Here is a 23813-nt window from a genome sequence, read left to right as displayed (position 1 = left end):
GGAGCAAGACAGCCAGGCAACTTGGCTTTAAAAAAACCTTGTTTAGAAATCTTTATAAGGAAAGTCTTAGTGATCCAAAGAAGTTACCTCAGTGCCTGCAGGGAGTATCTAAAACTATCAAGAAACACAGTCAGGCTTGATTTTGTCTTAATAGTCTCATCGAACCTAGTTATTGTTGCTGTTTTTATGAGTACAATTATATCTAGAGATGTTTTTATTCCAAGCCCTAATTCTACTTCATGCAAGAGACGGGATATATAATTGGCTTGGCAAACTTTAGCTTTTACGAAAGGAGGAATTAAACCCAGAAAATGGAAAAATGGGGAATTTTGCATGGATTGATATTTGCACAAAATGTTCATTTATAGGAAAGAGAAAGCCAGATCATCCTCTTTCTTCCACCACTATTTCACAGCATTAGGCATACTTACCATCAAACCTATAGTAAAATTTAATTATTTAGCAATATCAGCTGAAACTGGCTCCAGGGGTAAGCCCTGAGCAGAGCTGGAAGTAAACACTGAGCACCACCAGATGTGGCCCAGTGCCTACCCACCAAGAGTTTAAAGAAAAAAATGATTAAAAACAATCTAAAGAAACATTTTGAGCTTGAAAGATACGAATTCGGGAACAAACCAGGAAAGTCATATTAAAAACAAACATGAAAGCACTTGCTGCCTTCTGAGCAGGTGAATCATGTGGAGCACTGGTGTGATGTGAAAGCAGGGATACATGAGGACGTGTAGTAGGTCACACCTAAGCTTCAGAGGTGCAGAGCATCCAAAGTAATGGCCTGGAGAGGACTAAGAAATTGGAGCTCTGAGACAACCAGATCGGCATTCCGAGAGGGACTGAATGGACATAGGCTTGGGTTGGTTTTTTTTCATCTTTAAACACCTTGATTACAAACATGATTGTGGGTAGGTTTCAGTCATGTAAAGAACACCCCCTTCATCAGTGCAACATTCCCACCACCAATGTCCCAAATCTCCATCCATCCCACCCCACCCCCACCTGTACTCTAGATAGGCTTTCCAGTTCCCTCATTCATTTACATGGTTATGGTAGTTCTCAGTGTAGTTATTTCTCTAACTGCACTCAGCACTCTTTGTGGTGAGCTTCATGAAGTAAGCTGGAACTTCCAACCCTCCTCTCTTTGTCTCTGAGGATTGTTGCAAAAATGTCTTTCATTTTTCTTAAAACCCATAGACGAGTGAGACTATTCTGCATCTTTCTCTCTCCCTCTGACTTATTTCACTCAGCATAATAGATTCCATGTACATCCATGTATGGGAAAATTTCATGACTTCATCTCTCCTGACCACTGCACAATATTCCATTGTGTATATGTACCACAGTTTCTTTAGCCGTTCATCTGTTGAAGGGCTTCTTGGTTGTTTCCAGAGTCTGGCTATTGTAAATAGTGTTGCAATGAATACAGGTGTGAGGAAGGGATTTTTTTGTATTGTATTTTTGTGTTCCTAGGGCATATCCCTAGGAGTGGTATATCTGGATCGTATGGGACCTCAATTTCCAGTTTTTGGAGAAATCTCCATATCACTTTCCATAAGGTTGAACTAGATGGCATTCCCACCAGCAGTGGATGAGAGTTCCTTTCTCTCCACATATCTGCTAGCACTGCTTGTTCTCAGTCTTTGTGATGTGTGCCAATCTCTGTCGTGTGAGATGGTATCTTATTATTGTTTTGATTTGCATCTCCTTGATGATTAATCAGTGATGCGGAGCATTTTTTCATGTGCCTTTTGGCCATTTGTATTTCTTTTTTATTTGTCTTAAGGCCAGGAAAGAAACAGGCTCCAGCAGATACGTGCAGGGTCTCAATCAAGGGTGTTCAAGGGAAGGGATCCTCCAACTGCACACAGTGAGGACGGAAGAAAGGGAGACAATTTCAAAGGCCTTTTGAAGGAACTTGAGGCAAGCCACTTAGAACACCAGATCCCTCCCAATACTATGATGAGGATCTCCAGAAATGACCTCAGAATGCTAGATCCACCCCCCACCCCAGCCACAATCTCTAAGACAAAAGCAACTACACATAGGCATGGAGGCAAATGGAAGACAAAGGACAGAAGGAAGAAGAGCTCTATATTTCAGGAGTGCTGGTGGGCAGCTGTGTGCTTCCAAGATAAGGCCAGCATCAGAGATTTCTGCCATCAATCTTCCTGATACCCTTGATTAACTTCAGCCCTGATCCCAGCTCATGCCCACTCTTCGGGATGAGAAAAGCCACAGGCAGTCATGTTTTTCACTGAGACTCATTCTCAGATCAATACTTTGACCTCCTCGGAGACATCCAGCGTTTTTTCAACCACCGTGGCACACCAGTGTGCCATAAGATATTGTCTACTGTTTCGTGGGAAAAATTCCAATTTCATCCGTAACCTGCGGCTAAGCCTGATTGCTATAAAAACTAAAGACAGAGAGAGAGAGAGAGAGAGAGAGCTGTTGACGAAGAGCTATGTGTGTATCTTTCTTTAATTCCTACCAGAATATCAGCCTTGTGTTCAGCCAAACAGGCCCAGGTTTCGCACTGAGTAAGTAAACAAAAATATGAACAATTACAAAATACTTTATTTTTCATAATAAAGTAATTATAAAATATTTTTTTTGTTTGATTCCGATTCAAGAGAATTACTTATATATATATTTATATGATTATATAATTAACTCTGTGCCTATATTGACAATATATAAAGTAATTCTCTTGAATCGGAATCGAATAAACACAAAAAAATTATTTTATAATTACTTTATTATGAAAAATAGAGTTAATTTTTCTTTAATATTTTCTAATGGTGGTGTGCCTCGTGATTTTTCTTTTTTTCATGAAAAAAGTGTGCCTTTGCACAAAAAAGTTGAAAAACACTGGCATAAATGACACTAGAAAACTGTCCTGTTTTCCTTCTCTATTTTTTCCCCTTCTACGATTGTTTTTCCTTTTTCTGCCTCCACCTGATCTTAATTCCCTGTTTCTTACTGTTCTTTCCTGCTTCTAGTCATGATGATGGTCTTAAACAAGCCTCCCATAAAGGGTGCAAAGGGGAGACAATGTGCATTACTGTTCAGGTAAGTGGCCTGCATTGATATTACTTCATATAGTTTCCACACTGTACTTTACCAATCACATTGCCAATTCCTGCCCCCTTGGCACAGACAAGCAAACCTGTTGGGCAAGTTTTCCTCTCTCCAGCCTGCTCCAAGATAGGAGAGCCACAGAGGCTCAACTGCTGTCCAGGTAAAGTCACACAAGCAAATACTAGGCAAAGCATTTGGTTTTTCATAGCCTGCAGAGACCAGGACCTTGAGCCCAAAGAATTACCCACCCCCTTAAAAGCTTCCCAGTGGGGAAGGTCAGGCAACAAAAAAGGAATCGGTGAGTTATTCTTATTATACAGTGAGAACATTCCTGATCCATGCTTTGTTTTCTGAGTTGGGGATATTAAGATGAAAATGAGGTGTATTTAGTCATTAGCTTAAGTTTCAACATTTAAAAGATTGGCAGAAGTGCCAGGTTCAGAATGAGGTTCAGAGATGGGGGTCAAGTTTTTATAGTGGCTGGTCCCAATGTTTCTTTAAGGCTGTTGAGAGAATTTGATTTTGTAAAATACATGATCCAAATAGAATTATTTTATAGATTTACTTAGATATGGTTTTTGACTAACAGCTGGCTTAGCACACTTTAAAACCAACAGGCTCAAAAATCATTGTCACATGATTTTATTTTTTGTAATTTAATGATTTTACTGACAAAGATTTTTGAATATGCAAAAAATGTATCAAGAAATATATCTTGGGGGCTGGAGAGATAGCATGGAGGTAAGGCGTTTGCCTTTCACGCAGAAGGTCATTGGTTCAAATCCTGGCATCCCATATGGTCCTCCGAGCCTGCCAGGAGCGATTTCTGAGCGTGTGGCCAGGAGTAACCCCTGAGCACTGCCGGGTATGACCAAAAAACAAAAACAAAAATAAAAACAAAAACAAAGAAATATATCTTTTTATTTATCATTTATGTGCAAGAAATTTATCATATTTCTTTCATATATTTGGAAAAATTAAAACGTAATTGAAAATTATGATTCAATTAACAAAAGCTGAACTGTCATAAAACTTTAGGAATAGTCTCTAGAGTGATGGAAGAGCAAGTAAGGCATTTTCCTTGCATGTGTCCAATAGGATTCCATCCTTGGTACACCATATAGGCCATTGCAGGTAGAGCCAGGAGTAATTCCTCAACATTGTCTCTTGTAGCCCCAAAGCAAATAAACAAACAAATTATCCTTTTCAGGAACATATTACAAAATATAACTTATTTGTGCATAAGAGTCTCCTTTCCTTTCCTTTTTAATATTCTTTTTTATATCCTTGGGAACATATGATATAAATATGACATGGTTAGATGAAAATTTGCCATCAGATATTATTTATTAAAGCTAATTACAGCCCATATAATATATATTAATTATATATTTACATAATATGTAATAGCTAATATATTACTTGGAGATATGTTTAAGCATTAAAATTGTTCAAATTAGAATGTAAACACACAAAATAATCTTACAGATATTTTGAATTAATAAAAAATCATTTACCAAATTGGTTAGGATATAAATGGGTTTATATATTACATATTTAGCTAAGCAAAACATATACAGACAAACTTCTCCTATCTAACTCAAGCCAATGGGGATTAGTAATAACTTCAAAATAAAACCAATATAGTAATTATTTCAGCTATTAACAATTATGACAAATGACAATAAGTAAATCACTGGTCATCTCTGAAATGTTCTTCTCAACTTTCCAGAAGTCTCCAGACTCAAGAATTCAGTATGTGAACTCACTGAACTGGTCTCAATACTTGGTCATTCATCAATCTAAAGGCACTGTTTGGGTGTTGGCTCTGACCCATGCTAGTGACTGGGATCTAAGTCAGTCTCACTATGGTATGTGTCACTTGTCATGTCTGTGAGGGGACACTAAGTAACCAGTCTAACACTGCTGATGAGGACACAGATGGAACTGTCAGAAGACCTCCTGGGAAAATCACCTAAAATAACCTCTTCTTGTTGTTTACAAGCAAAGCCCATACACTGCCAGGGTCTCTGCACAGGGAGGAGGGCTGTAAGGTCCAGCTCATGGCATAAAGCTCACCACAAAAAGTGCTGAGTGCAGTTAGAGAAATAACTACACTGAGAACTATCATAACAATGTGAATGAATGAGAAAAGTAGATAGCCTATCTAGAGTACAGGTGAGGGTGGAGTGGGGAGGAGGGAGATTTGGGACATTGGTGATGGGAATGTTGCACTGGTGAAGGGCAGTATTCTTTACATGACAGAAACCCAACTACAATCATATTTGTAATCACGGTGTTTAAATAGATATTAAAAAAAAAAGAAATTTGCTTCTCATGTGTGAAGTTCTGAGTTTAATCCCTGGCACAAATGAGTAAAAAACTGGCATGAAAGCTATGTATATATAAAAGACTACAATGCATCTTAAAAATATCAAACATTAGGGCCAGAGGGATGGCATGGAGGCAGGGCATTTGCCTTGCATGCATAAGGATGGTGGTTCGAATCCCGACATCCCATATGGTCCCCCATGCCTGCCAGGAGTGATTTCTGAGCATTGAGCCTAGAGTGACCTCTGAGCGCTGCCAGATACGACCCAAAAACCAAAAACCAAAAAAAAAAAAAAACATTAAAAATAATTTAATAAGTACAAAGCTTTATCAGCCTTTTATACTGCTGACCTCAGTTCAAATTCCTGGTATCACACATTGTCCCCCAAGTACCTCCAGGAATCATTCCTGACCACAGAGCCAGGAAGAACTCATCAGCACCACTGGGCATTGCACAAATGAATTTAAAAAATATTGATCAGGGCCAAAGCAAAAGCACAACAAGTAGGGTCTTTGCCTTGCACAAAACTGACCAGATTCAATCCCTGGCATCCAACATGATCCTCCAAGCCTGCCAGGACTGATTCCGTGTTCAGTGTCAGGAGTGACCCCTGAGCACAACCAGGTATGATCAAAAACAAAAACAAAAAACAAAAATACTGACCATCAGAACACAGTACATGGGCTGGAGCGCATAGTTAGCTCCTATATCCAACAGTACTCCTTAGTACAGGGATATAAGCACTTTCTGAGGGTAGCCCAAAGTACCCACCACCACTACCAAATTCAATGTAATCCTGAGCATCTGCTTTATTTGGCTCTCCAAACACTTATTTGGGTACCCTAAAAACTAAATATTGGTGTTATACATACACCAATGTCAAGTGATAAAGTATTTAGTAAAACAAGCATCCACCTGAAAGCACTGATCTCTCGAGATATCCTGATCCCAGATCCAAGTTCTACTTCTCATAAAGCTGAATTTAACAAACACAATCCATCAACTTTCCAGGCACCCAGCTTGCAGACATGATCTCATGTGCAGATCATGATCTCATGATCTCAGTCACCTAAGCAGTAGGTGTTTTGAGTCTCATTTTGCAGATGATCAAAGAGAACTCAATTCTGACTCCACACATCCAGATTCACTCAGAGCAAAACCAGGATTGCCGGAGGTGTGGGTGTTCCCCTATAACTATGGACAAGCAGTTCTCCACATTCTTTCCTTCTCCTTTGGCTATTGGGAAGTTCTCTCCTAAATATTGCTCACTCTATACCGCTCTCTCATTCTTTTTTGCTCTCTCTCACACACACATACTTTTGCTCAGTCCATATTTCTACTCAACTCAGATTTTACTATCTTCTTCAGCTCCTAAATTTTCCTCTTGCTCTGTGAACTTGCCTTATAAGCAACTTCCTTTGTATAGAAACACTTTGGGGATGAAAACTTCTAGATCACATCATCTAAGCAGGCATATATGCATCCATTCATCCAGGCATCCACCCACTTATCAACCTACCTATCTAGCCTACCCATTTTACTCAGAACTCTGGGCAGTACGTAGATGAACAATGGCTTCCACTTGGGTTTTATAAGCACTTCTTATTCTCCAAGTACAAAATTATACTGTGCCACTCCTGCTTCTCCTCACCCACACACCTCACCCACCCAATGCTGCTCTCCATCAGCCACAGAACCCCAGGGATTCCATAACCTGAACATCTGGGTGGCAAAGTCTCTGCCTTTATTCGATGGCAGGATCCTGCCATCAACATCACATCAAGAACCCCCACACTTTCCAAAAAGGTTGTTCCTGTCTGACATTCTCATCTCCATCCTTCTATATTGTCTTCTCTTATCATCCCCTCACTAAACTCAACCTCCAACAGAAAACGTCTATACTCCTAAGAATGTCTACACTGACTCAGTATGGGTAGACCTGTATAAAATGGTGATTTACAACACTGTTCTTGGGTACAATGTCCCGACACCAAACCCTTCACCAGCATGGTTCCAGTTGCCCACACATCCATCTACTCTTCTTTCCACAGTTCAGTTCAGTTCCCTAGAATGGTTCTCAGGGTCTGCTCTCTATGGGAGTTCTTAATGCACATGTTTCTTTATATCTCACATATGAAGAAGACTATTTTGTATATGTCCCTCTCCTTCTGGCTAAATTCACTCAGATCCATACTCTCTACATCCATCCATGTTGCAGCAAATTGCATGAGTCCAAGCCATGCTTAGAGCCAAGTAGGATTTCATTCTATATGTGCATCAAAGTTCCTTTCTCCAGTCATCTGTTCTTGGACTTTCCCTACTGTGAATAGTGCTCCTAGGAACATAACGCAAATTCTGTTGCCAAATGTGGGGGCCTTTGAAGTAGAGAATAAGAAGTAGAACTTTCCGATCATTTGGAAGCTCATTTCTTAGTATTTTTGAGACGCGTCCGTAAAGGTGTGACTGTCAGTTGGTTCAATCTTTTGGAAAACTGATTCAATTTTTATGTCTCCTCTGTGAAGCTCTCCAGATCTCTCACATCCATGCGGAATTGGCCACTTTCAAATGCCTACCCCCAAGTACTCTATACATTTCTCATTTAGGGCTTAGAGCACTCCCAAATTACAGTGTATTTCATAAAACTACTTCAATTTCTTTATCCCTTCTTAAAATTGGAACCCTGAAGGGTCTTACATGCCTGCATATCCAAAGCCCAGAGATAATGTCTGACAGATGTTAAGATAGTAGATTTTTAGTAAATATTGGTTGAATTAAAGCATGTTCATTGGAAAATATGATTGCTACCATTTTCAAGATTGCTTTAAACTACTTTGTTCAAAAACATTTGATTTGAAGAAAGTCTTTGGAAAAGGGGAACAGAAACTGGGAAGAAACAGCAGTGACTGAACTAGATGACAGAAATGACTGAATTAGATGCTGGTATGGTCATGAGGATTATCAAATCACACTTAATCCTGATTCAGAATAAGGAAAGATTACCAACATTACAGAAGTCTAAGAGTTCCTGGGACAGAAGGAGAAATATAAAATAGCATAGCATCATATTCCTGAACAAAAACATTCTAGACAGACCATAAAAAAAGTCAACTTTTTCTAAGTACTATTTCACTAGTAGTATTTCAGAACAGCAAAGATTCTCCACAACCTGTTTGCAATGAAGATGGCCTTCCAAAGAGATCATACCAAATTTTTTATTTAAAATATAGTTTCATATTCTGCATTTAATATTGGTATCTCTTTCTAGAGACCTCATCCATTCAGCTCATAATCCCACCTCCATAAAAATTATAAAAAGAACAAGTAAATGTTGCACTACACAGACTCTATACTCGGGTAACATTATTTCACAGGAGAGAAAAAAAAAAAAGGACAACATATAATATAGCAGAAGGCCTAAACACAGCCTGACAGCAAGAGAACTTGATAGCTGATCACAGAGAACCCAGAAAAACCATAAGAAGAAGAATGGTACGTCTGTCTTCATTCTAGGATTTCAACTGGGAAGGCTGAGGCCATTTGCTGCAAACAAAAACAGCTCTATATACCTCATGGAACAATAGTACTCAATTCTTGACGAACTCATGGTAAGACCATCCAGCAAAAATATTAATTTACATTCAAGGCAACAGGAAAACTGTAAGACAGCATTTTTTAAGCAGCTAATATTTTTTTAAAGTCACAGTAATTAATGATAGAAGCCTAGAAAACATGCTCATGTAAATAAATTCCATCCTAGATGGTGTTTTGATTATATACTTACATATTATATATACTGCATAAACAACCCAAAAAGTTTTTTTGGTTTGGGGGCTCACCCATCAGTGCTCAGGGTTACACCTGGCTCTACACTGAGGGGTCATTCTTGGCATTGCTAGATGGACCACCATAGGTATATATGGAATAGAGGTGATAAAAGGCAAATGCCCTACCGGCTGTGCTATCACTCCAGGCCTCCATCCAATTTCATAATTCTCCTGGAACACCTTGAAATTCACGGTGACTTACAAGGCATCAACTATTATTTGGCAAACAGGCACATACTTTCCAAGAGGAGATTCAGAAATGAAGGTGATTTGCTCCTCTGCCTGCCATATTTAAACAGCAACTCAGCTGCTGATGGTCTGAATAAGGTATAAATGAAATGTTTTAAGTAATTTTAATTCGATCTGAGCTATCAAACCCTTTATACATGCACCAATTTTTACTAAAAAATACTTTGTTATTAATATCCTTAATTATCTTTTTCTCCTTGTACTTGTGCACCAGGCATGAACATAAGTGTACCGGTCTGCGAATGTTAGGCTTGAAAGCATGCAACTTCTGTTCTACAAGAAGCCAGAACTACAGCTTTTTGCTCAGTTTTGCCTTAAAACCCTATTTTCCCCTTTCTTCCTTTCTGCCCCTTCCAAATACTCTCCCCTATCCCCTTTCCAGTAATCTGACTACCCCTTCACCCCTCAATCCCATCCAGATTTTCCAATTTATTAAAACTCTTCACTCTCAGTTCTTAATCTATTAGGCATCGACTGACCTCCTACCCCAACGAACCAGTACCCAGCACCCAAGCGAAGGGACATCCACTCAAACCCACACCTCATCCCCGGCAGGAAAAGACAACCAACACCCCTGCTGACTCATGCTGTGTAGCCCTCCCTACCAACTTATCCTAACGTGGACTGTTGCTGGATACCGGACTTAGCCCTAAAAGGACTCCCAATGCAAGAACTTTACACAAGACCCCCCTCCCTCAAATCTTTTACCAATCTCAAGAAGGGCAGGGTGTGCAATGAAAAGGCACCTGGGAACCCACCCCACATGAAAATCTCAAAAGGCAATGGGGAAATCTATACTTCCATCATAAGTATAAGACCTGTATAACACTACCTCTTTATTTTTATTTCATTTTACTTAAAATCATTTTTCACTATATATATATATATGTGTGTGTGTGTGTGTGTGTGTGTGTGTGTGTGTGTGTGAGAGAGCAAATATATATTTTTATTTCTAGTTTTATGTTTTTTGGGTGTGTGACTTGTTTCTCTGTTCTTTTCACCCCCAAATGCACCGGCAATATAATGAAGCACCATTTCTTCCTGCAAAGGCACACTAAAAAAGGGGAAATCTCACATATATAAACAAGCTCTTATCTACTAGGGATAAGAACTCACACTTATTTACAATACAGGGGAATCTCCCACCTTGAAAATATGTCATGTGGATCCATCTTAGACTCCAGGAGATTAGACACTGACAGTCCAGACTTGAATCCTGAACCCCAGACATAGAAACGCCACAGTTCTTCACAACAGCTACAGGAACCAAAGCCCATTTGGGACATCCTGAATACTACTCGAACTCCAACATGTGTCAGTTCTAATATGATATCCTGACAACGAGGAAATTGGGAACAAATGGACATAAGAACAGGTTATCCTACCTTACCAACTAATGCTAAAACAAAATCAGAAGACTTATGACACTATGGGCCGTGCAAAAGCCAAGAACGTGATCTACAGATGACTGGCTGATAGAACCATGACCGGGCAGTATGTATTCTGGGACCAACAAGAAAGCCCTAGTCTAGGGTTTGGTCTACGTCCTGCACAACAATCATGACCTCTAATTCCAGAGACCTGACTGAGGCAATTGCAACTGAATGGGTCTTCTGGAAACATAATGAAAGACACTATCCCAGGCTCCATCCGAGTTTCAGCGCAAGGGCCAAGACCACTAACCACAGAAGACAAATTAAAATGACATCGAGGAAACAGAACTTCTAAAATCACAAAGAAAGTCTTCATCATAAGTTCCACTCCTTGACCTACCTGTGCACAGACTGAGACCTCTAGATTTAGAGGTCTGTTTTTATCATCCAGATTGGAGCATAAGTCTTCCATATAGCACAAAAACACCAAGGGGAGAGTAAATGAACGTGAAAGGAGTGTATAGATAATTCCATGACAATATATTTCAAGGGTAGAGAAACCCTGTATCTCTTAGGCCAAGGGGATTCCTGTTTCGGATGACCCCAATATTTACTGTGCCTATGCGGGGTGGGGGGGACAAAAAACACTAAATAATCCTTTATTTTTTAATCTAGTTTTTGTCGATTTCTTTGTTATGGGGTGGATATTGAAGTAATTGTCCATTTTTTATTTATATATTTACTTTTTCTTTCTTCTTTTCTTTTCTTCCTTTTGCGTCTTGTCATATTTCCTATCTCCAAACCATGGCAACTATGTGGTGCATATTTTTATTTCTGCAGTGCTCACTGGATATCTTATTTGATTCCTCTTTTTGAACAGTTGTGGTGTTTCAATTTTTTTCCCCTTCGTCCCTCAAACCAAGGATGAGAGCCTCTAGAATGACTCTGCTCATAGTCGGCGTAGTCGATTTTTACCCCATTATATTACCTTTCTCTTCCTCAAACAAAACCACATAACTTGAACTTTCTAGTCCCACCTCCCAATTAGAGGGGACAGTAATGGAGGCACCAAGACCAAACAGTTATAAGACCACTAAGTAATAAACTAGACACAGAAGGGACCACGCATTCTAGCAGCCCCTAGGGGGAGAGTGGAGGATATGGGAGGCAGGATGGGAGCGGATGTGGGAGGACAATTCCGTGGTGGGAATTCCCCTGATTCAATGTAAATATGTACCTGGAATATTACTGTGAATGATATGTAAGCCACTATAATTAAAATAAAAATTATATTTAAAAAAACGCACCATTAGGCTTTTCCTAAGTATCATACATAGCACTATGCTGGAACATAGTTTTACAAAACGAAACAAAACAGTTCTGTCCCAGGTCAGACAATACTGGATGTCAACAGAGTATTGTGGCTGGTAAGCAAGTCAGTAATTTTCCAGCAATTGGAAAGGAGAACAGAGTCCTCTGTCCAGAAGCAAAACTCGAAGTTCAGGAGCCGTTTTTTGTAGGAAGGAAGGAAGGAAGGAAGGAAGGAAGGAAGGAAGGAAGGAAGGAAGGAAGGAAGGAAGGAAGGAAGGAAGGAAGGAAGGAAGGAAGGAAGGAAGGGAGGGAGGGAGGGAGGGAGGGAGGGAGGGAGGGAGGGAGGGAGGGAGGGAGGGAGGGAGGGAGGGAGGAAAGGAAGGGAGGGAGGGAGGGAGGGAGGAAAGGAAGGGAGGGAGGGAGGGAGGAGGGAGAGAGAAAGAGAAAGAAGAAAGAAAGAAAGAAAGAAAGAAAGAAAGAAAGAAAGAAAGAAAGAAAGAAAGAAAGAAAGAAAGAAAGAAAGAAAGAAAGAAAGAAAGAAAGAAAGAAAGAAAGAAAGAAAGAAAGAAAGAAAGAGGGAGGGAGGGAGGGAGGGAGGGAGGGAGGGAAGGAAGGAAGGAAGGAAGGAAGGAAGGAAGGAAGGAAGGAAGGAAGGAAGGAAGGAAGGAAGGAAGGAAGGAAGGAAGGAAGGAAGGAAGGAAGGAAAAGAAAGCCCTTGGGCTGAAGCAGATTCTCTTACTTTACAGATACGCTGAGGTGTGTGATTCAATTAATTTTAAAGTCCTCAGGGAGAAAAATGTCATTCCTCCTGATATTAAAATAGCAATTAGAAAAAAATTTCCTAGACTTTCCTACAAATTGCAGATTATCCACCCCAACGCCGTCTTCCCCCTGGGAAAACGTAGAAATAAAACACATCTGAGGGAAGACGTGTTTAAAAAAGAAAAAAAAAATTATGAGAAATAGAAACTCCCTGGGCATAGAGCGAACCTGACATGGCTTCCTGCCATTCATCTTGGGGAGGAAAAAAATCCTACAAGGTGAGCGAGCTCAGGTGAGTCATTTAGGGTGGAGGTTCAGAATGCAGAACTTGGTGTCTCCCTCCCCTTTACCCCTTTTGTGGCTGCCCTCTCTGTGGAGAAAGTCTCCTTAAGGGAGACCCGTTTTTGTTTTTGTTTTTCGCATTAGGGTGTTTTGGTCTTTTTTTTTTTTCCCACAATCCCCGAAATGCTCCACTTGCAGTCGCCTCTCCATTCCCCCACGCCTGGATGCTTTCGGGGCTTGAAAGCAAACCGGGCGCTCTCGGTCGCAAGAACCCAGACTTTTCTGTAAGAGGATCTTTTGCAGAGGGACGAGCTCACTGACCTCACTCAAGTGGAGGAACCCTGGGCGAAGCCAACGCGAACTGACGGGCAGACTTTGCGCGGCGTCTCCTCGCGCCACCTCTGCGCCTTGGGGTGGTGGGTGGGGAGCCCAGAAGACGCGACTCCGCGAGGACCCCCGGAACCCCCTCAGCAGGCAAGGCGCCCCCTCGGGGCCAGAGTCCTCTTCTCCAAATGCCGGGCTGAATCCCCGCAAGAACGCCAAGCGCGGGGCCGAGCACGACCCTGCGGCCACCGCGGCCTTCCAGAAGGGGGCGCGGGGTCCTGAGCCCCTTGGCGCTGGGGTGGGGGCGCTGCACGGTCCTGGAGCGCGCGCGTCTGCGTGGCCCGGGGCGGGCGGGGTGGTGGCGAGCAGCGCCCGAACCCTCCCCAGCTCTTCCCAAATGTGGGAGAGGACCAAGTCGAGGAAAACTGGAGAAGTCCGAAGCACCCCCAAGCCCCCGAACTCTCGGACCTTGGGGCTCCCCGTGGCCAGCGCCGCAGGTCAAGCAAGGGCCAGGTCTAGTCCCAGGTGCGCCCGCAGACCCCGTTCCCCAGTTCCCGCGTCCCTCGCCTCGCCTCGCCTCGCCCGAACGAGCACGCGGCAAAGGGTGCTTTTGCGAAGCGCTTGCAAAAGGTGCCAGGGCTGGGCCGAGGCGCCTGGGAGCGGCCCCCGGAGCGCCCGACACCTTCCGGCTGGTGCCCAGCGGTCGCCTCCCGCGCCCTGCTCCTTCTCCCAGCCCGCGCTCCCCTCCCGGTTACCTGGTTCGGGCGCTTCTCAGAGGCGGAGTCGTAGCCGGGACTCGAGCCCCGCAGGACCCGTGTGTGGGCCGACGTCGGGGTCCGGCGCTGCGCCCCTCTTCCTCCGGAGGGCCGCGGAGTCGGTGCGTCCGCTCAGGAGGGGCGCCGGGCTCGTGCTCCGGGACCGAGCTGCCACCTGCCCTCCCGCGGCATCCGCAGCGCGCTGCTCCTCCGAGGCTCCCCCGGCGCCCGGGCCCCCCAGTGGCGCCCCGCCCCTGCCCGAGCTCCCTCGCCCTCTCTCCCCTCCGGCGCCAGGCTCGGCGGGGCACGGCGCGGGACGCCCCCAGGCGCTCAGCTTCGCATCCTCCTCGGTCTCCGCCCGCGCCCCGGCTCGGGGCGTGCCGCGTGGGTTCTGGTCCGCTTTCGGGGCACCCCGCGCTCGAGCGTCCAGGGACGATGCTGGCCCGCTGCCGACTGAGCCCCCGGCGCTCGCTCTCAAGCTGGGAACCCTGGGACCCGCGCGTGGCCCCGCCCCGGCCCCCTCTGCCAGGCGCCCCCACCCGCCGTCTGGTCCCGGGCGCGCTCCCCGAATCCCCGGCCCGCTGCGCCCCGAGCTGTGTGCTCCGAGCGCTCCTCCCTGCAGACTCGCTCAACTCTCGGAGCTGGAAGAAAAGAGGTGCAGTGATAGAGAGCATCCGACACCTGCCTGTGGAATCGGGGCGTTTGTTTGGGAGAAATAAACGCCAGAAAAAGGCTTTTGGGTTTGCAGGGGTCAGTGGTATCCCTCTGCTTGCAGTCTGCTGCTGAAAGCACCGTTGAGGCTCTGTTTTCTCTTGCATGTGGCTACTTTTTCTTCCTCGAATCCATGTTTGGCAGCGGTAGGGTAGAGTCTTGCCAAATTGGCCTCCCCTAAGAAGCAGCCACTTGGGTGCGCAAGCTGCTTCAAAGTGGGGTGCAAACCTGCTGGGGACCCCTGCCATTTTAATGGCTGTTAAATGGTTGTTGGTTGTGAACCCACAGGGGACCCAGGCAAATCATAAATTGGTGTTCTGTTCGCCCTTCCTTTGAGCCCACTTGTCTTGTAAATACAGATACAACGTGACCATATTCCTTACTAACTTGAGTACTCCATTCTTCTTGGTATGGCTTGGGTAAAAGGCATTTGAAAGATTTTTAATTGGTATTAAGCATGACCGATAACATTCTAATATAAGCCAACTTATTCCAGAACTTAACGATTTTGTAAATTCTCGGTAGAAAAAAAAGTCATTAGAATTTATGCAAAAAGTGATTTTCTGTTGGGTGTGTACGTTTTTGTTTATGGTCTCTATCCCTTCCAGGATCTTAAATGATGATTGTTCAAATTTTCTCTCACAACTGTGCCCTAAAGGACATTGCAGAGCTTAAAACAAGCATTGTAGAAACAGTTGGCTTGTTGTGTTCCTTGGAGTTTGAAATTAGAAAAGAAATGTGCTAGTTCCTCTTTGTTTTAAATCTGCTGAGACCGAGTTCTTTGTGTTATTGGCGAAATAACTGTTTAGAAGGCGTTACTGAACAACCGACCTATCTGTATGTAGGAAGGAAGTTCTAGTCAAGGTGAAGTGCACTATTAAATGCCCCCTCATGTTTCTGTAAGCCTCCCATGTCAGCATATTTGTTAGTTGCTTTGTCAATGTCCTTTTAGTAATAATGGTGCTTCTTACTATTCTTGAGCCTCTTGGGCTTTTATTTTTATTGGAACAAAAGCACTCACCTAGGAGACATAGCTAGGTATCTTGGTAACTATTAATCAGGAACCGTGAACGCACACTTTATTGAATTGAACGTCAGACCGTTATAAACCACCATTTCTATCATTTGAATCTGTCAGGCAGACCATGTATTGGAGAAACGCAGCAGATTTAAATTCGACCTTGGAAGAAACAGGAATGGCTAATATTGGCCAACAACTCCTTGCTAATACGGCAAAATATATTCAGTGGGCCACTTTATTGTGGAAAACTTACCAGTGACCTCATAGAGTCCTTTGAGCTTGACTAAGTTCCTCTGCTCTGTGCTCTATTTTCCACCCTAAAAAGTATGGAACATCTAAATATATCAGAGATTCATTTTGTTCAATTTGAGTTTCTTTTTATAAGAATCATTTTGAGGGATTCCACTGGATTTCTCTCATTGGGAATGGGAGAACTCACATTTTCTTAGCTGGAAGATTTCTCCCAAAGAGTTCGCAAAAAGGATCTTATTTCATTTTCATAATTGTTTCTGGAGGTTTGTTTTGGATTTGGAGACCATCCTCAGATGTGCTCAGGACTTAGACTTGGGTTCTCTCCTGGTGAACATGAGGGGTCCTATGAGGTGCTGGGTAGAGAGGGTTATAAAATCAAACCAGGTCATCAACTTGTAAAGTAAGTGTCTTAACCTCTATGCTGCCTTTCTGGCCCCATTTAGAATTTTAAAGGAAAGGGAAGATGGAGCCAAGCAATAGTACAGCGATGGGGGAAGGGCACTTGCCATGCAAACAGTTGCCCTGGATTTGACCCCAATATCCCATAAGGTCCCCTGAGCCTTCCTAGGACTGATTTCTGGCTTGCAAAGTCAGGAATAACCCTTGGGTACCACTGGGCCCAGATCCCCCAAAAAATAAAGGAAAGGAAAATGATAGTTACTATATGACTAAGTCAAAGTTAGAATTATATCCACTGCAGATCCTTGACAACCCATTCTAAGGATGTTACTTACTACAGCTTTTTCATGTGTTACCTGAAAGTCTCCTAGGTCTAAAGAATTTTATAATATACTAAAATTCTTCTATAATAAATAGTTTTCGCCTAAATATACTACCAGTGCCACTTAATAACAACTGGTTCTAATATCTTCACACTTAATGACCAAGTCTGGTTAGTTTATCCTTTTTAGTAAATGTTAATCTTTAGCTATATTTTTTTATACAAATTACCCTTCTAGTATGGCTCCCACATTTAGTGAACATAAATCTAAAGCATTAAAAACGTTGACATAGATGGCATGACTGGTAGCAGAAGCTGTGTGCTTCCCAACGTAAACATTAATTAATCTACATAGTCAACGCTTAGTCACTGCAAAGGGTAAAAAGGTTGGCCAAAATTTGTCCTTCTTTTTCACAATTCAACCCTCTGCCTTTCAATCAGGATGATGGTATCAGTGTTTGGTATTTCTTTTAAGGGGTTTGGGGCTGACAATGGCAGATTGGTAAAAAAAAAAAAACAATTTGTGGACTGGAGAAATAGTATAGAATTTAAATGCTTGCCTTGCATACTGCTGACCCTGGTTCAAATCCCAGGCTCTACATATGGCCCCTATTGCCAGGGGTCACTCTTGAGCACAGAGCCAGACAGAAGTAACCCCTAAGAACTGCCAGGTGTGACCCAAACCTTCCAAATTACTTGTTTGCTTTTTAATTTCTTTTTCTTGTTTGTTTTTTGTTTTGTTTGGGGGGACACACCTGGTGATGCTCAGGGTTCACTCTGAAATCGCCCCTAGCTTGGGAGAACATATGGGATGCTGGGGGAATCAAACTGCAGTCTGCCCTGTGTTAGCACGTGCAAGGAAGATGCCCTACCACTCTGCCCCCTGATTTTTAATTTATTTTGAGCACTATCATTTACAGAATTGCTCATAAAATAGTTATTTCTGACAGTCAATATTCCAACACCAATCCTATCATCAGTGTAACGTTCCCTCCACCCTGGTCATCAATTTCCCAATCTCCCTGATTAATTAATCAATTAATATTGATTGGCACAACTAAATAGCAATGAAATTATGGAAACAAACTTCATTAAAAGAAAATCTGTGAAAATGACTTTATCTTGCAATGGGCTCATTATGTCATTGTCTGGAGGTTTAATAGGCTGTATAATGTAGTTGAGCATTCTGTTGTTATTGGGTTTTGTTTGTTGAGTTTATGTAGCTTCTTTGATAAGTTCCCATTTCATTTGGTATAGTCCTAAGAAAGTCAATATTAAAAATAATTGGGTGTTGGGACCCGGAGAGATAGCACAGTGGCGTTTGCCTTGCAAGCAGCCAATCCAGGACCAAAGGTGGTTGGTTTGAATCCCGGGTCCCATATGGTCCCCCGTGCCTGCCAGGAGCTATTTCTGAGCAGACAGCCAGGAGTAACCCCTGAGCACCGCCGGGTGTGGCCCAAAAAACCAAAAACCAAAAAAAAAAAAAATAAATAAGTGGGTGCCAATAGTTTATGTTTCCGCAGCTTCACAGTTCAAGGCTTGGAGGATCCATGTAACTGGGCCAATGAGCTCATATGGTGATAGCATATTAGAACCAGCATGTTCGTGAGCATGGTGGCTGCTGGGGACTTCAGATGGGCTTCTTCTGGAAGTACAGAGGTTGGTACAGAGGTGGCAAACTCAGGCTCCAAATCATCCCTGGAGAGATCAATCAGAAAAGCGGCATACTTGGAGTTTGGGGGCATCTAAGAGTCTCGACTCTACACAGATAAATGTAAAATCAGTGAAGCTGATGAGCCTTTGGGTAGTGGCAGTTGTAAGTGGGCCCATATGTGCAGCTTTTGGGAACTCACTCTGCCTGCCCCTCTGCAGAGAGAACCCAGTGTGATCAGCTATGAGGCAGGCATGTCCATGATTTTTTGCAGTTCCTGTGTCTCTCTTTCAAGAGTTAGGTAAGTATGGTGCTGGCCTCTTGTGCTGACAATGGAGGATTGCTTTTCTGGATCATGGGTGTGGCTGCCTAACCTTCCAAAAGTATTGGGCAGGGAAAGGGAAAACAAAAACTTCCCAAGTTTTGTTGTTTATATCTCATTATATCTTCAAAATCATTGCACACGAATACATTTTAGTGAAGCTTTATCACACATTTAGTAGAAGATACTGAGAATATGTATAAATGTAAGCCTGAACCTCCTATGATTGGTTAAAAAATAAAGTAGGTCTTTATAAACCCAACTACACTTTGCCCTGTCAGATTTGTAAATTATGCTTATATTTCCTTTAGCACCTAAAATACTGTTTTGAGTATTTCTACTGATTTCTGATATATATTTTTATTTCTGGCTTTCCTTTCTTTTGTGTATTGAACTGTGAGATAAGAAAACTCTGAATATCCTATAAAAAGGTCAAATGAAGAAGGATAAACCTACCCAGTGGTGATTTACTACTGAATTGTGAGGATGTAAAGATTATGTAAATCTTCATAAAAGTTGAAGCTTTTTTTGGGAAGCTGATACAAACTCTTAAAACTTGGTGTGTGTCATCACAAAGAATGAGAATAAGCAGTGCTGGTGGGGATATGGAGAGAAGGGAACTCTTATCCACTGCTGGTCGGAATGCCGTCTAGTCAACCTTTATGGAAAGCAATATGGAGATTCCTCCAAAAACTGGAAATTGAGTTTCCATACGATCCAGGTATACCACTCCTAGGGAATATAACTGAGGAACACAAAACTACAATACAAAAATTTCTTCCTCACACTCATATTCATTGCAGCACTATTTACCATAGCCAGATTCTGGAAACAACCAAGATGCCCTTCAACAGATGAATGACTAAAGAAACTGTGGTACATATACACAATGGAATATTATGCAGCCATCAGGAGAGATGAATTCATGACATTTTCCTATACATGGATATATATGGAATCTATTATGCTGAGTGAATTAAGTTGGAGGGAGAGAGATAGATGCAGAATAGTCTCACTCATCTATGGGTTTTAAGAAAAATAAAAGACATTCTTGCAATTCTTTCAGCTCACTACATGAAGCTCACCACAAAGAGTGATGAGTACAGCTAGAGAAATAACTAAATTGAGAACTATCATAACAATGTGAATGAATGAGGGAACTGGAAAGCCTGTCTAGAGTACAGGCGGGGGTGGGGTGGGGTGGGGTGGGGAGGAGGGAGATTTGGGACATTGGTGATGGGAATGTTGCACTGGTGAAGGGGGGTGTTTTGTAAATGACAGAAACCCAACCACAATAATATTTGTAATCAAGGTGTTTAAATAAAAATATTAATTAAAAAAGTGGTGTATGTGTGTATGTGCGTAGTGTGTTTACTGTGCTAACTAATTGGAAACATTACCTATTCCCTAACCTTCTCTGCCCAAATCATCCTCTCTACCAGATCATCTTCCCCAAAACATTGGTTAAATATTTACCATTAAAAACATGCCTCATGCTCAGAAACCTCTCCTACCTCTAATCAGTGGAAATTTTTTGCAAAACGTATTAGCAGTAAGATGGCTTTTTTAAACTTCTCCTTTCACATAAGCTCTGTTTCCAACAAAAATGAGTGAATGTACTATATAATTATTGATTAATAACATAATTACTAATATATAATCATATAAATAATATGTAGCAAAAGGGAAAATGCATAGAAATTAAACATAGAGATATCAAGAGACAAGGTAAATATTTTATTGATGCAAATTTTTCTCTCTCTGTGTGTGTATGTGTGTGTGTAGGGCAGAGACCCTGGAGTGACCCTATATGGTGTGTGTACATGTGTATATTATTTATGTTCTTTGTGGTTATGTTTTGCTATGACTTGCTTCTGCCTGCTAGAATAAAGCAAAGCAGATAGAAGAGATTTTTTAAGTGTAATTGAGCCCCCAGCTCTGTGATTTATATCCTTTCATTATAAATAAAATATTATCATTTAACTGTTAAAGATAATTTACTTTTAGACTAAAGGAAATTATCCTGAATAAGTGAAACTTTGAGGGTCTTTTTGAGATGAAACTTTTGAGATGAAAAACCTTCAAAGAACAGGCCCTCTTGAAGAAGTGGTACCCTACAAGAGTAGGAGGGATTCTCTTGGCAAAGAAGTTGGGGCAGCTACTAGGACCAGAGACTCACTTTATACCAACAGTGAACACTGTTAAATCTTGTTCAGCTGACAAGGACAGGAAACCAATTCAACTCACATATAAATGAGCTTCATAGTTGGTTCTTCCCAGGACCAGGGAGAGAGTTTATGGGACTGAAGAATATGCTTTGCATACAGGATCCCCAAGAGCACTTCCACATGAGACCTCCAAGCAAACAGCATGCTATTCTTCCTCAATCAAAAGGCTGAACACTTTGGTTCTATGATAATCTTGAGATCCCTAGGTACAGGCCTTGCTAATCATTGCCCACACTCCTGGTTCCAAAAGCAGAAAATAGATTAATGTTATCTAGTACTTCTACTACATTTTAGTCTAATGTGCTGCTAGCAATTTGTTCTACAGCCACGAGCACTTAATTCAGTACCCAGCACAAGATAAGAATGCCACCAGGCTCACAGCTTGAAGCTTGTCTAGGTTCTTCCAAGGTGGAAAGAGTGAATGAAAATCATCTGTCTAGAAAACAGCAACATTGACTGGAAAGAAAGTCCAGGAGGAGAGAGCCTCGCATTTGGCTCACTCTGTTTAAATCTCTGACTCTGAATGAATCCTGAGTACAACCAGGAGGAGCCCTAAGCAACTCTAGGTGTGGCCCAACGACTGTCCACCAATGAACAAACTTGTGACCATGTAAATTGTGTGAACTCAAACTATGAATTAAGTTCCTAACCAATTCTAAGTGTTGTGCCTTTGTTATCTCTTAGCAGATAAAAATCGATTCAGAAATGGTGGTTTGGAAATTCCTGACAACTCTTAGGAAAGAAAGATAAGACCAATAGAAAACAAAATCTTCCTCTTTAACATTTAATGAGATGTGTACTAAAACCAAAAACTCATGATACTGATTTAAAGGCAAACAAAAAAATCATGGTGCTTCATATGGAAATTCTTTCAAGATGAAATTGATTGCATAGATTCATCATAAAAAGACTTCAAATATACTTAATGAAGGAATAGCATTAACTGGGAAGGATACTTACCCAGTAGTGTCAGGAACCATGAAGGTGGCCAACAAAGACATTTAGGTTTTCATGAGGTAGCAGGATTAAAAACTCAAACTCTAGACAAACAGACATATATCACAATCTTTTGATGTATTTCCCTCGCTCAACAAAATATCATCTATTAAAAGTCAAAACAAAATTTCCTTTTGAATATGTCATATGAAAATATAGGCCAAGTGAAATTCAACATCAAGAGGGGAATAGAAACCCTAAGGATCTAATTCTTCAACAGTCAGTACATCTGAAAATTGTTCTGAGAAATTTTTCGCAAAGTAGAGGAGAGATACACATAACAGTAAGGAGACAAGGAGAATGTGTGTACTCTAGATGCGTTCAGTGAGCCTGAAGTTTTCAGATGAAAGGAAGAAAACCCAAAGAAATTATCATATATACTCAAGTATAAGACGACTCAAGTATAAACCAACATCCCTAATTTTACCCTGAAAACTGGGAAAACTTAGTAGTATAAGCCAAGGTGGAAAATGCAGCAGCCACTGGTAAATTTCAAAAATAAAAATATATACCCAACACAATTACAGTAATTGAGAAATCAGTAGGTTAAATGTTTTTTTCAATATTTATTGCTAAAGAAAAACTGTAAAGTAGCAACAATTACTTTAAAACTTTAAAGTGCAGAAAACCGTAGCTTAACAGGTAATCAAACTAAATCACAAAGGTTAAAATCCTTCAAAACTGGATTCCTCCTCCTCATTATCTATATGTCCAAAAAGAGCTTCAGCTGCATCTGATGTGAGGTATCAGCATAGACATTGTCATCATCACTGAATTCGCAGATATCATCATCACTGTTGTCAGTCTCATACAAAGCGCAGAATAATGTGGGTTAAATAGTTCAGTGGCATATAGTTCAGTTCAGCCGCCTTCCTCTTCAGCTAAGCCGCCACTTGTGGACTGAGCTGAAGCACTGCCCCCTCCAGCAGACAGCAGAAGACGCCTGGAGACTATGTGTATTTGATTCTGTGTGAGCACCAAATAACCTGTATGACCTGAGGATAAGCCGAGTTCGGGGGTTTGGGCACAAATTTTGTGCAGAAAAATTTGGCGTATAATTGAGTATATACAGTAATAATAGCTAAGAGTTTCCCATAATTGAAGACAGAGCCTTAAATCGTCATCCTGAATTGGTAACTGCTTGCTAAAGAGCAAAAAATGATAAAAATGCCATTCATTATCCCATAGGAGTGTGTACTTTAACTTCTCAGAATCTCCTCCACAGCTATCAAATTAGAAAAAAAATAAAGAAATATGTAGTTTATAAAATCTTCCCTCTTCTCTATTAAACTCAGATAAAGCCTCAATCTAATAATGAAGGGGAAAAAAGTATTAGGGCCAAAGCAATAGCTCAGCAGCTAGGATGTTGGCCTTGCACCTAGACTACCTGTGTTTGATTCCTGGAATCCCATATGGTCCCCTGAGTTCTTCAGGAGAAGTCCTGAGCACAGAGCTAGGAGTAACCCCTAAGAGCTGTTGGGTGTGCTCCCTAAAATACAAAGCATTAGATAATTCTCAATAATGAACCATTCAACACAATGCCAGATAGTATTTCTCAAAACTGTAAAGGTTAAGCAAAATCTTCAGGGCCAGCGAAACAGTA

At 41.7% G+C, this 23813-nt stretch overlaps 1 protein-coding gene across 1 annotated transcript in view; it reads right to left on the bottom strand.

Annotated features, from left to right (window-relative positions):
- UGT8 (UDP glycosyltransferase 8) overlaps nucleotides 1–13596 on the bottom strand; it is an 80124-nt gene extending 66528 nt beyond the window's left edge. Inside the window, exon 1 of the mRNA XM_049786912.1 lies at nucleotides 13551–13596. The gene's annotated coding sequence lies outside the window, so the exon portion shown is untranslated. The remainder of the gene's footprint in view (nucleotides 1–13550) is intronic.
- Nucleotides 13597–23813: the final 10217 nt, after the last annotated feature.

This window comes from Suncus etruscus, chromosome 14, assembly GCF_024139225.1.
Source record: "Suncus etruscus isolate mSunEtr1 chromosome 14, mSunEtr1.pri.cur, whole genome shotgun sequence".
In the NCBI taxonomy this organism is placed as follows: domain Eukaryota; kingdom Metazoa; phylum Chordata; class Mammalia; order Eulipotyphla; family Soricidae; genus Suncus; species Suncus etruscus.
This window is presented reverse-complemented; position numbering and strand designations above follow the sequence as displayed.